General features: G+C 38.2%; 1 pseudogene; it reads right to left on the bottom strand.

Annotated features, from left to right (window-relative positions):
• Window positions 1–6,639: 6,639 nt before the first annotated feature.
• On the bottom strand, window positions 6,640–7,411 carry LOC102266145 (poly(A) polymerase type 3-like; annotated as a pseudogene).
• Window positions 7,412–8,838: the final 1,427 nt, after the last annotated feature.

Genomic DNA, 8,838 nt, shown 5'->3' with positions numbered 1-8,838 from the left:
TTTTGTTTGCTGGAAGATTTTTGATTACAGTTTCAATTTCCATGCTTATGATGGGTCTGTTAAGATTTTCTATTTCTTCCTGGTCCAGTTTTGGAAAGTTGTACTTTTCTAAGAATTTGTCCATTTCTTCCACGTTGTCCATTTTATTGGCATATAATTGTTGATAGTAGTCTCTTATGATCCTTTGTATTTCTGTGTTGTCTGTTGTGATCTCTCCATTTTCGTTTCTAATTTTGTTGATTTGATTTTTCTCCCTTTGTTTCTTGATGAGTCTGGCTAATGGTTTGTCAATTTTATTTATCCTTTCAAAGAACCAGCTTTTGGTTTTGTTGATTTTTGCTATGGTCTCTTTTGTTTCTTTTGCATTTATTTCTGCTCTAATTTTTAAGATTTCTTTCCTTCTACTAACCCTGGGGTTCTTCATTTCTTCCTTTTCTAGTTGCTTTAGGTGTAGAGTTAGGTTATTTATTTGACTTTTTTTCTTGTTTCTTGAGGTGTGCCTGTATTGCTATGAACTTTCCCTTAGGACTGCTTTTACCGTGTCCCACAGGTTTTGGGTTGTTGTGTTTTCATTTTCATTCGTTTCTATGCAAATTTTGATTTCTTTTTGATTTCTTCTGTGATTTGTTGGTTATTCAGCATCGTGTTGTTCAGCCTCCATATGTTGGAATTTTTAATAGTTTTTCTCCTGTAATTGAGATCTAATCTTACTGCATTGTGGTCAGAAAAATGCTTGGAATGATTTCTATTTTTTTGAATTTACCAAGGCTAGCTTTATGGCCCAGGATGTGATCTATCCTGGAGAAGGTTCCATGTGCGCTTGAGAAAAAGGTGAAATTCATTGTTTTGGGATGAAATGACCTATAGATATCAATTAGGTCTAACTGGTCTATTGTATCGTTTAAAGTTTGTGTTTCCTTGTTAATTTTCTGTTTAGTTGATCTATCCATAGGTGTAAGTGGGGTATTAAAGTCTCCCACTATTATTGTGTTATTGTTAATTTCTCCTTTCATACTTGTTAGCATTTGTCTTACGTACTGTGGTGCTCCCATGTTGGGTGCATATATATTTATAATTGTTATATCTTCTTCTTGGATTGATCCTTTGATCATTATGTAGTGACCTTCTTTGTCTCTTTTCACAGCCTTTGTTTTAAAGTCTATTTTATCTGATATGAGTATTGCTACTCCTGCTTTCTTTTGGTCCCTATTTGCATGGAAAATCTTTTTCCAGCCCTTCACTTTCAGTCTGTATGTGTCCCCTGTTTTGAGGTGGGTCTCTTGTAGACAACATATGTAGGGGTCTTGTTTTTGTATCCATTCAGCCAGTCTTTGTCTTTTGGTTGGGGCATTCAACCCATTTACATTTAAGGTAATTACTGATAAGTATGATCCCGTTGCCATTTACTTTATTGTTTTGGGTTTGAATTTATACACCGTTTTTGTGTTTCCTGTCTAGAGAATATCCTTTAGTATTTGTTGGAGAGCTGGTTTGGTGGTGCAGAATTCTCTCAGCTTTTGCTTGTCTGAAAGCTTTTGATTTCTCCTTCATACTTGAATGAGATCCTTGCTGGGTACAATAATCTGGGCTGTAGGTTATTTTCTTTCATCATTTTAAGTATGTCTTGCCATTCCCTCCTGGCTTGAAGAGTTTCTATTGAAAGATCAGCTGTTATCCTTATGGGAATTCCCTTGTGTGTTATTTGTTGTTTTTCCCTTGCTGCTTTTAATATTTGTTCTTTGTGTTTGATCTTTGTTAATTTGATTAATATGTGTCTTGGGGTGTTTCTCCTTGGGTTTATCCTGTTTGGGACTCTCTGGGTTTCTTGGACTTGGGTGATTATTTCTTCCCCATTTTAGGAAGTTTTCCACTATTATCTCCTCAAGTATTTTCTCATGGTCTTTCTTTTGTCTTCTTCTTCTGGAACCCTATGATTCGAATGTTGTAGCGTTTAATATTGTCCTGGAGGTCTCTGAGATTGTCCTCATTTCTTTTAATTCGTTTTTCTTTTTATCCTCTCTGATTCATTTATTTCTACCATTCTATCTTCTAATTCACTAATCCTGTCTTCTGCCTCTGTTATTCTACTATATTTGTTGCCTCCAGAGTGTTTTTAATTTCACTTATTGCATTATTCATTATATATTGACTCTTTTTTATTTCTTCTAGGTCCTTGTTAAACCTTTCTTGCATCTTCTCAATCCTTGTCTCCAGGCTATTTATCTGTGATTCCATTTTAGTTTCAAGATTTTGGATCAATTTCACTATCATTATTCGGAATTCTTTATCAGGTAGATTCCCTATCTCTTCCTCTTTTGTTTGGTTTGGTGGGCATTTATCCTGTTCCTTTATCTGCTGAGTATTCCTCTGTCTCTTCATCTTGTTTAAATTGCTGAGTTTGGGGTGTCCTTTCTGTATTCTGGGAGTTTGTGGAGTTCTCTTTATTATGGTGTTTCCTCACTGTGTGTGGGTTTGTACAGGTGGCTTGTCAAGGTTTCCTGGTTAGGAAGCTTGTGTCGGTGTTTTGGTGGGTGGAGCTGTATTTCTTCTCTCTGGAGTGCAATGAAATGTCCAGTAATGAGTTATGAGATGTCTATAGTTTTGGGGTGACTTTGGGCAGCCTGTATCTTGAAGCTCAGGGCTGTGTTCCTTTGTTGCTGGAGAATTTGCTTGGTATGTCTTGCCCTGAACTTATTGGCCCTTGTGTGGTGCTTGGTTTCAGTGTCGGTATGGAGGCATTTGATGAGCTCCTGTCAATGAATGTTCCTTGAGTCAGGAGTTCCTGGAGTCAGGGTTTGGACTTAAGTCTCCTGCTTCCGATTATCGGTCTTATTTTACAGTAGTTTCAAAACTTCTCCTTCTATACAGCACCATTGATAAAACATCTACATTAAAGATGATAAGTTTCTCTACAGTGAGGGTCACTCAGAGAGGTTCACAGGGTTACATGGAGAAGAGAAGAGGGAGGAGGGAGTTAGAGGTGACCCAAATGAGATGAGGTGAATCAATAGTGGAGAGAGTGGGCTAGCCAGTAGTCACTTCCTTATGTGCACTCCACAACTGGACCACTCAGAGATGTTCACGGGGTTATACAGAGAAGAGAAGAAGGAGGAAGGTAACAGAGGTGGCCAGAAGGATAAAAGGGGGAATGAAAAGGAGGGAGACAGATCCAGCCAGTAATCAGTTCCTAAGTGTTCTCCACCATCTGGAACACACAGAAATTCACAGAGTTGGGTAGAGTAGAGAGGGGTTAGGAGGAGACACAGGCGACCTGGTGGAGAAAAAGGAGGGTCCAAAGGGAGAGAGAGCAGTCAAGCCAGTAATCTCACCCCTAGTGAAAAATGGGTCCTGAAGATTGGGTCCTTAAAGGTACAAAATTGGTAACAAATACATAAAAGCAAAAAGCAAAAATCTAGAGTAGAGTTTGGAATTTCAAAATACGATGTTAAAGAAAAGAAGAAGGAAAAGAAAGAGAGAAAGAACGAACAAACAAAAACAAACAAGGTCACGAAAATTATAAAGAAAGTACAGGTACAAAATTGATAACTAATACCAGAAAGTTTAAAATTAAAAATCTAGAGTAGAGTTTGGAATTTCAAAAATACGATGTTAAAAGAAGGAAAAGAAAGAGAGAAAAAACGAACAAACAAAAACAAACAAGGTCGTGAAAATTATAAAGAAAGTACAGGTACAAAATTGATAACTAATACCAGAAAGCAAAAATTAAAAATCTAGAGTAGAGTTTGGAATTTCAAAAATACAATGTAAAAAAAAAAAAAAAAAAAATAAAGAGAGAAAACAAACAAACAAATACAAACAATGTCACAAAAATTATAAAGAAAATACAGGTACAAAATCGATATCAAATACCAAAAAGCATAAATTAAAAATCTAGAGTAAAGTTTGGAATTTCAGATATACAATGTTATATAAAAGAAGAAGAGAAAGAAAGAGAGAAGAAGAAAAAAAAAAAAAAAAAAAAAAAAAAAGTCACAGAAATTATATAAAAAAACTATAGGTACAAAATTGATAACATATACCAAAAAGCGAAAATTAAAAATCTAGAGTAGAGTTTGGAATTTCAAAAATACAATGTTAAAGAAAAGAAGAAAAAAAACAAAAACAAAAACAAACAAACAAAAAAAAAACAAGGTCAAAAAATTATAAAATATATATATGTGAAGTTTGCTGAAGAAGAAAAAATAGGGTTTTTTTTTTTTTGCAAAGTAATAGGTTATAAAAGTGAAAATTAAAGGAACAATAGAGGACTTAAAATTTTTTTTTTTTTAGTTAAAAAAAAAAAAAAAGAAAGAATGATCGTAAAAATAATAAAAATATATCTAGGACTTTTTTTTTTTTTTTTTTGTGGGTGTTGTGGGTTCAGTTCATTTTGGCTAGTTCCTTGGTCAGATTTATATTTCTCAAGATCTATAGCCCCTTCCTATGTAGTCCGTAGTAACCACAGGGTTTTGATCTATTGCCTGTAGCTTCCAAGGCGTTTCCCTCTGTTATGTCTTCTTCTGTTTGCTAGTCTCTTCAGTATCTGGTTTTCGCCCTGACTCAAAGGGCATGGTGGAGGACATTTTTTTTTTTTTTTTTTTTTTTTTTAGGCTTACTTGTTCAGTCGCGCTGTGGGGATGGAGGGAGGGATGCTGCAAACAAATAACACTGGCGTGGGCTCGCAGTGCCTCAGCCACCCTGGGTCTGCCCCGCCACGGGCGCGTGTAGCCTCCCCTGTCCACACTGCTCGGACTCTAGGTTGTTCTGCCGGGAACAATCCGAGGCTGGCCCTGGGCTGCATGCACCTCCCAGGTCCAAGCCGCTCAGGTTCAGGCACTGGGTAGTCCTCAGAGGCGCAGACTCAGTTGGGCCTGCGTTTTGTGCTCTTCCCAGGTCCGAGCGCCAATTTGCTCTTCCCAGGCAAGCGCCAATGCTGCGACTTATCGCCTCCCCGCCACTCGGTTATCTGGATGTAAAACCGGGCGCACCTTCTCAGGCAGATGTTGACCGCCCAGACCCCAAGAAGTTTTAGTTAGCAAAGAAGCCTGCTTACAATTTTATAGATAATGTCTCTCTGGGGCTGCGATTGCCCCCTTCCGGCTCTGGCTGCCTGTCACCGGAGGGGGAAGGTCTGCAGCCGGCTATCTCTGTTCAGTCCTTTGTTCTGTGTGCGGGCCTGGTGGTCTTAGGTTAGGGCTGGCTTTTCGCGTGGTAGGTATCCCACAGTCTGGTTTGCTAGCCCAAATTATTTCGCTCAGATAGCGCTCAGGGTATTCAGGCCAGATTCTTACTCTCAGCGATGCAGCCCACGCCGCGCCTCCCTGCCCAGCCCCGGTTTGCTAATGGCGGATGCAGGCGTCTGCGCTGCTTCTCTGCTGGGGGAGTTACCGTAGGGCTCGCAATCTGCGAGTTTTAAATTGTTTATTTATTTTTTCTCCCTGTTATGTTGCCCTCTGTGCTTCCAAAGCTCGGCACAGATTCGGCAGTGAGAAGGTTTCCTGATGTTTGGAAACTTCTCTCTTTTTAAGATTCCCTTCCCGGGACGGAACTCCGTCCCTCCCTCTTTTGTCTCTTTTTGTTTGTTTGTTTTTAATATTTTTTCCTACCTCCTTTCGAAGAGTTGGGTTGCTTTTCTGGGTGCCTGATGTCCTCTGCCGGCATTCAGAAGTTGTTTTGTGGAATTTACTCGACGTTTAAATGTTCTTTTGATGAATTTGTGGGGGAGAAAGTGTTCTCCCCGTCCTACTCCTCCGCCATCTTCAAGATCTGATTGTTGAGTTTTAAGCCAGCATTTTCACTCTCCTCTTTCATGGTTCAACTTGTAAATAATCCACCTGCGATGAGGGAGACCTGGGTTCGATCCCTGGGTTGGGAATATTCCCTGGAGAAGGGAAAGGCTAACCATGCCAATATTCTAGCCTAGAGAATTCCATGTACTGTATAGTTCATGGGGTCATAAAGAGTCAGACACGACTGAGCAACTTTCACTATTAACTTTAGTCACCATGATGTACATTGCATTTCTATGATTTCTTTATTTTATAACTGAAAGTTTAAAACATTTGACTCCATTCACACAATTCTCCCAGCCCTCAGCCCTGCTGCCACACAATCTATTCTCTGTATATAAGAACATTTTTAAAGAAATTATCAGAGTTTACATGCAACTGAGGACGTGATGTATGCCTTTATCAGCCTAACATTTAACTTAACATAATGCCCTCAAAGTCCATTTACATTGTTGTGATGTCCTTCTTTCAATGGCTAAATAATATTCCATTGTCTCTGTGTGTGTGTGTGTGTACACCATATTTTTATATTCATTCATCTTTAATTGATATAAATTTTTCCATACCCTGGCTATTAGAAATAATGTAGCAATAAACATTGGGGTATTATAACTTTTTGATAGTGTTTATTTTTTTTTAATACCGAGAAATAAAATTGCTGGATCACATGGAAGCTACATTTTTAATTTTTGAGGAACTTCTATACTGGTTTCCCATAACTGCTTTGTTTTATTCCTACCCACAGTGCACAAGTTTTCCCTTTTCTCCACACCTTTGCCAATACTTATTGTCACTTATGTTTTTTTCAGTGTCTATAGTTAATTTTATTTTAATATAATTTAAGTACATATCATTTAGAAAATAACAAGAAAAATGTATGTACTAGAGTTGATGCCATTACATTTGGACAAAGCTGGCAAGTTCCTGCTACTAGCATAGCTCAGAAGGCAACACTAAGGTGACCTAATATATTGGAATAAATGTTGTGGCTTTTGGCCCACAGTTTGATAGCTCTCAGGGTTAACCTGAAGTTGTCAGTGTTTGGCACTAGATGTAAAATTTCATTGGTTACTCTGCAATCATTAAGACTTCTTATACATATCTAAATTTTTAAGCAGACTGTCATATTTTAAGTCCAAGTCTTCTGGAATAGTCTGAAGTGCTAATCTTGCAAACAAAATATCAGTCTCTATCCCATCAAACAGTTTGATAACTGGTACAAATGCCTCTTCAACAGCTCTTAAATCTTTTATTTCTCCCTGTAATTTCAACTTAACATAGAATGAGGAGAAAAAGTCACTTTGATCAACATGTGTTGGTGTAACACACAATGCATCAATATTGGTGTCTTTTCTATGTACTCCTGTTCTGTAAGATCCAGATATAAACATTTTCCCACCAACATGTTCAATTACAGATTGTGGAAGATTCTTGCTTTTACTGATTTCTCTTATCCACTCTTACCAGGTTAACTTTCCCAAAATAAAAATCCTGCACTGAAGTTCCTCTTATTCTTCAAAAATCTGAAAAGTCTTCAGAATCTCTACTAGTTTCTGTGTAAGTAGGCAGTCAGTCTCCTTGGGGGCTGCTAATCTGAAGGGATTAGAAACTGGGAAGGCCATTGACTCCTGCACTGGCACCCAGTCATACCCTGTCCCCCTAGTCTGCTACTGCAGCCATACTCTGGGCATGACCCACTGAGGCGGGAAGGAAGGGTGTGGGCTGAGTCAGCCCCGTGTCCAACCTCACTCTAACTCAGGACTAAAGTATTTTATTTTAAAATAAAAGTGTTGATTTCAAAATTTGCTAATTGCCTTTTTACTAGAGGCACTATAATGTATCATTCAATCCAGAACACTTAAAAATTATATATAACTCAAACAAACACACACACATATTTAATATAGGCATCTTAAGTGCATAGGTTGTGAATATTTACATATATCTAGGTGCATCTAAGTAACTGACACACAAAAGAAGGTTCAGTTCAGTTCACTTCAGTTGCTCAGTTGTGTCCGATTCTTTGTGACCCCATGAACTGCAGCACACCAGGCCTCCCTGTCCATCACCAACTCCCGGAGTTTACACAAACTCGTGTCCATTGAGTCGGTAATGCCATCCAACCATCTCATTCTCTGTCATCCCCTTTTCCTCCCTCCATCAATCGTTCCCAGCATCAGGGTCTTTTCAAAGAGGCAGCTCTTCGCGTCAAGTGGACAAAGTATTGGAGTTTCAGCTTCAACATCAATCCTTCCAATGAACACCCAGGACTGATCTCCTTTAGGATGGACTGGTTGGACCTCCTTGAAGTCCAAGGGACTCTCAAGAGTCTTCTCCAGCACCACAGTTCAAAAGCATCAAAGCTCACCTAATTGTGCTGAGACAGAAGGCATAATCAGGACTGACTGTTTCCCTGTAAATTATTAGTGCTAGATTGTATCACATCAGGAAACACATTTCTTCTTGTACCATGCCTGGTGATGTTAAGATTGAATACCTGATGTTCATGGATTGGAAGAATCAATATAGTGAAAATGAGTATACTACCCAAAGCAATCTATAGATTCAATGCAATCCCTATCAAGCTATCAACGGTATTTTTCAGAAAATTAGAACAAATAATTTCACAATTTGTATGGAAATACAAAAAACCTTGAATAGCCAAAGCAATCTTGAGAAAGAAGAATGGAACTGGAGGAATTAACCTGCCTGACTTCAGGCTATACTACATAGCAACTGTAATCAAGCCAGTATAGTACTGGCACGAAGAGAAACATAGATCAATGAAACAAAATAGAAAGCCCAGAGATAAATCCACGCACCTAAGGACACCTTATCTTTGACAAAGGAGTCAAGAATATATAATGGAAAAAAGACAATCTCTTTAACAAGTAGTGCTGGGAAAACTGGTTAACCACTTGTAAAAGAATTAAACTAGAACACTTTCTAACACCATACACAAAAATAAACTCAAAATGGATTAAAGACCTACATGTAAGACCAGAAACTATAAAACTCCTAGAGGAAAACATAAGCAAAACACTCTCTG

The sequence above is a fragment of the Bos mutus genome, chromosome X (genome assembly GCF_027580195.1).
Source record: "Bos mutus isolate GX-2022 chromosome X, NWIPB_WYAK_1.1, whole genome shotgun sequence".
Lineage (NCBI taxonomy): Eukaryota > Metazoa > Chordata > Mammalia > Artiodactyla > Bovidae > Bos > Bos mutus.
Note: the sequence above shows the minus strand (reverse complement) of the source record. Positions and strands in the feature narration are given on the sequence as shown.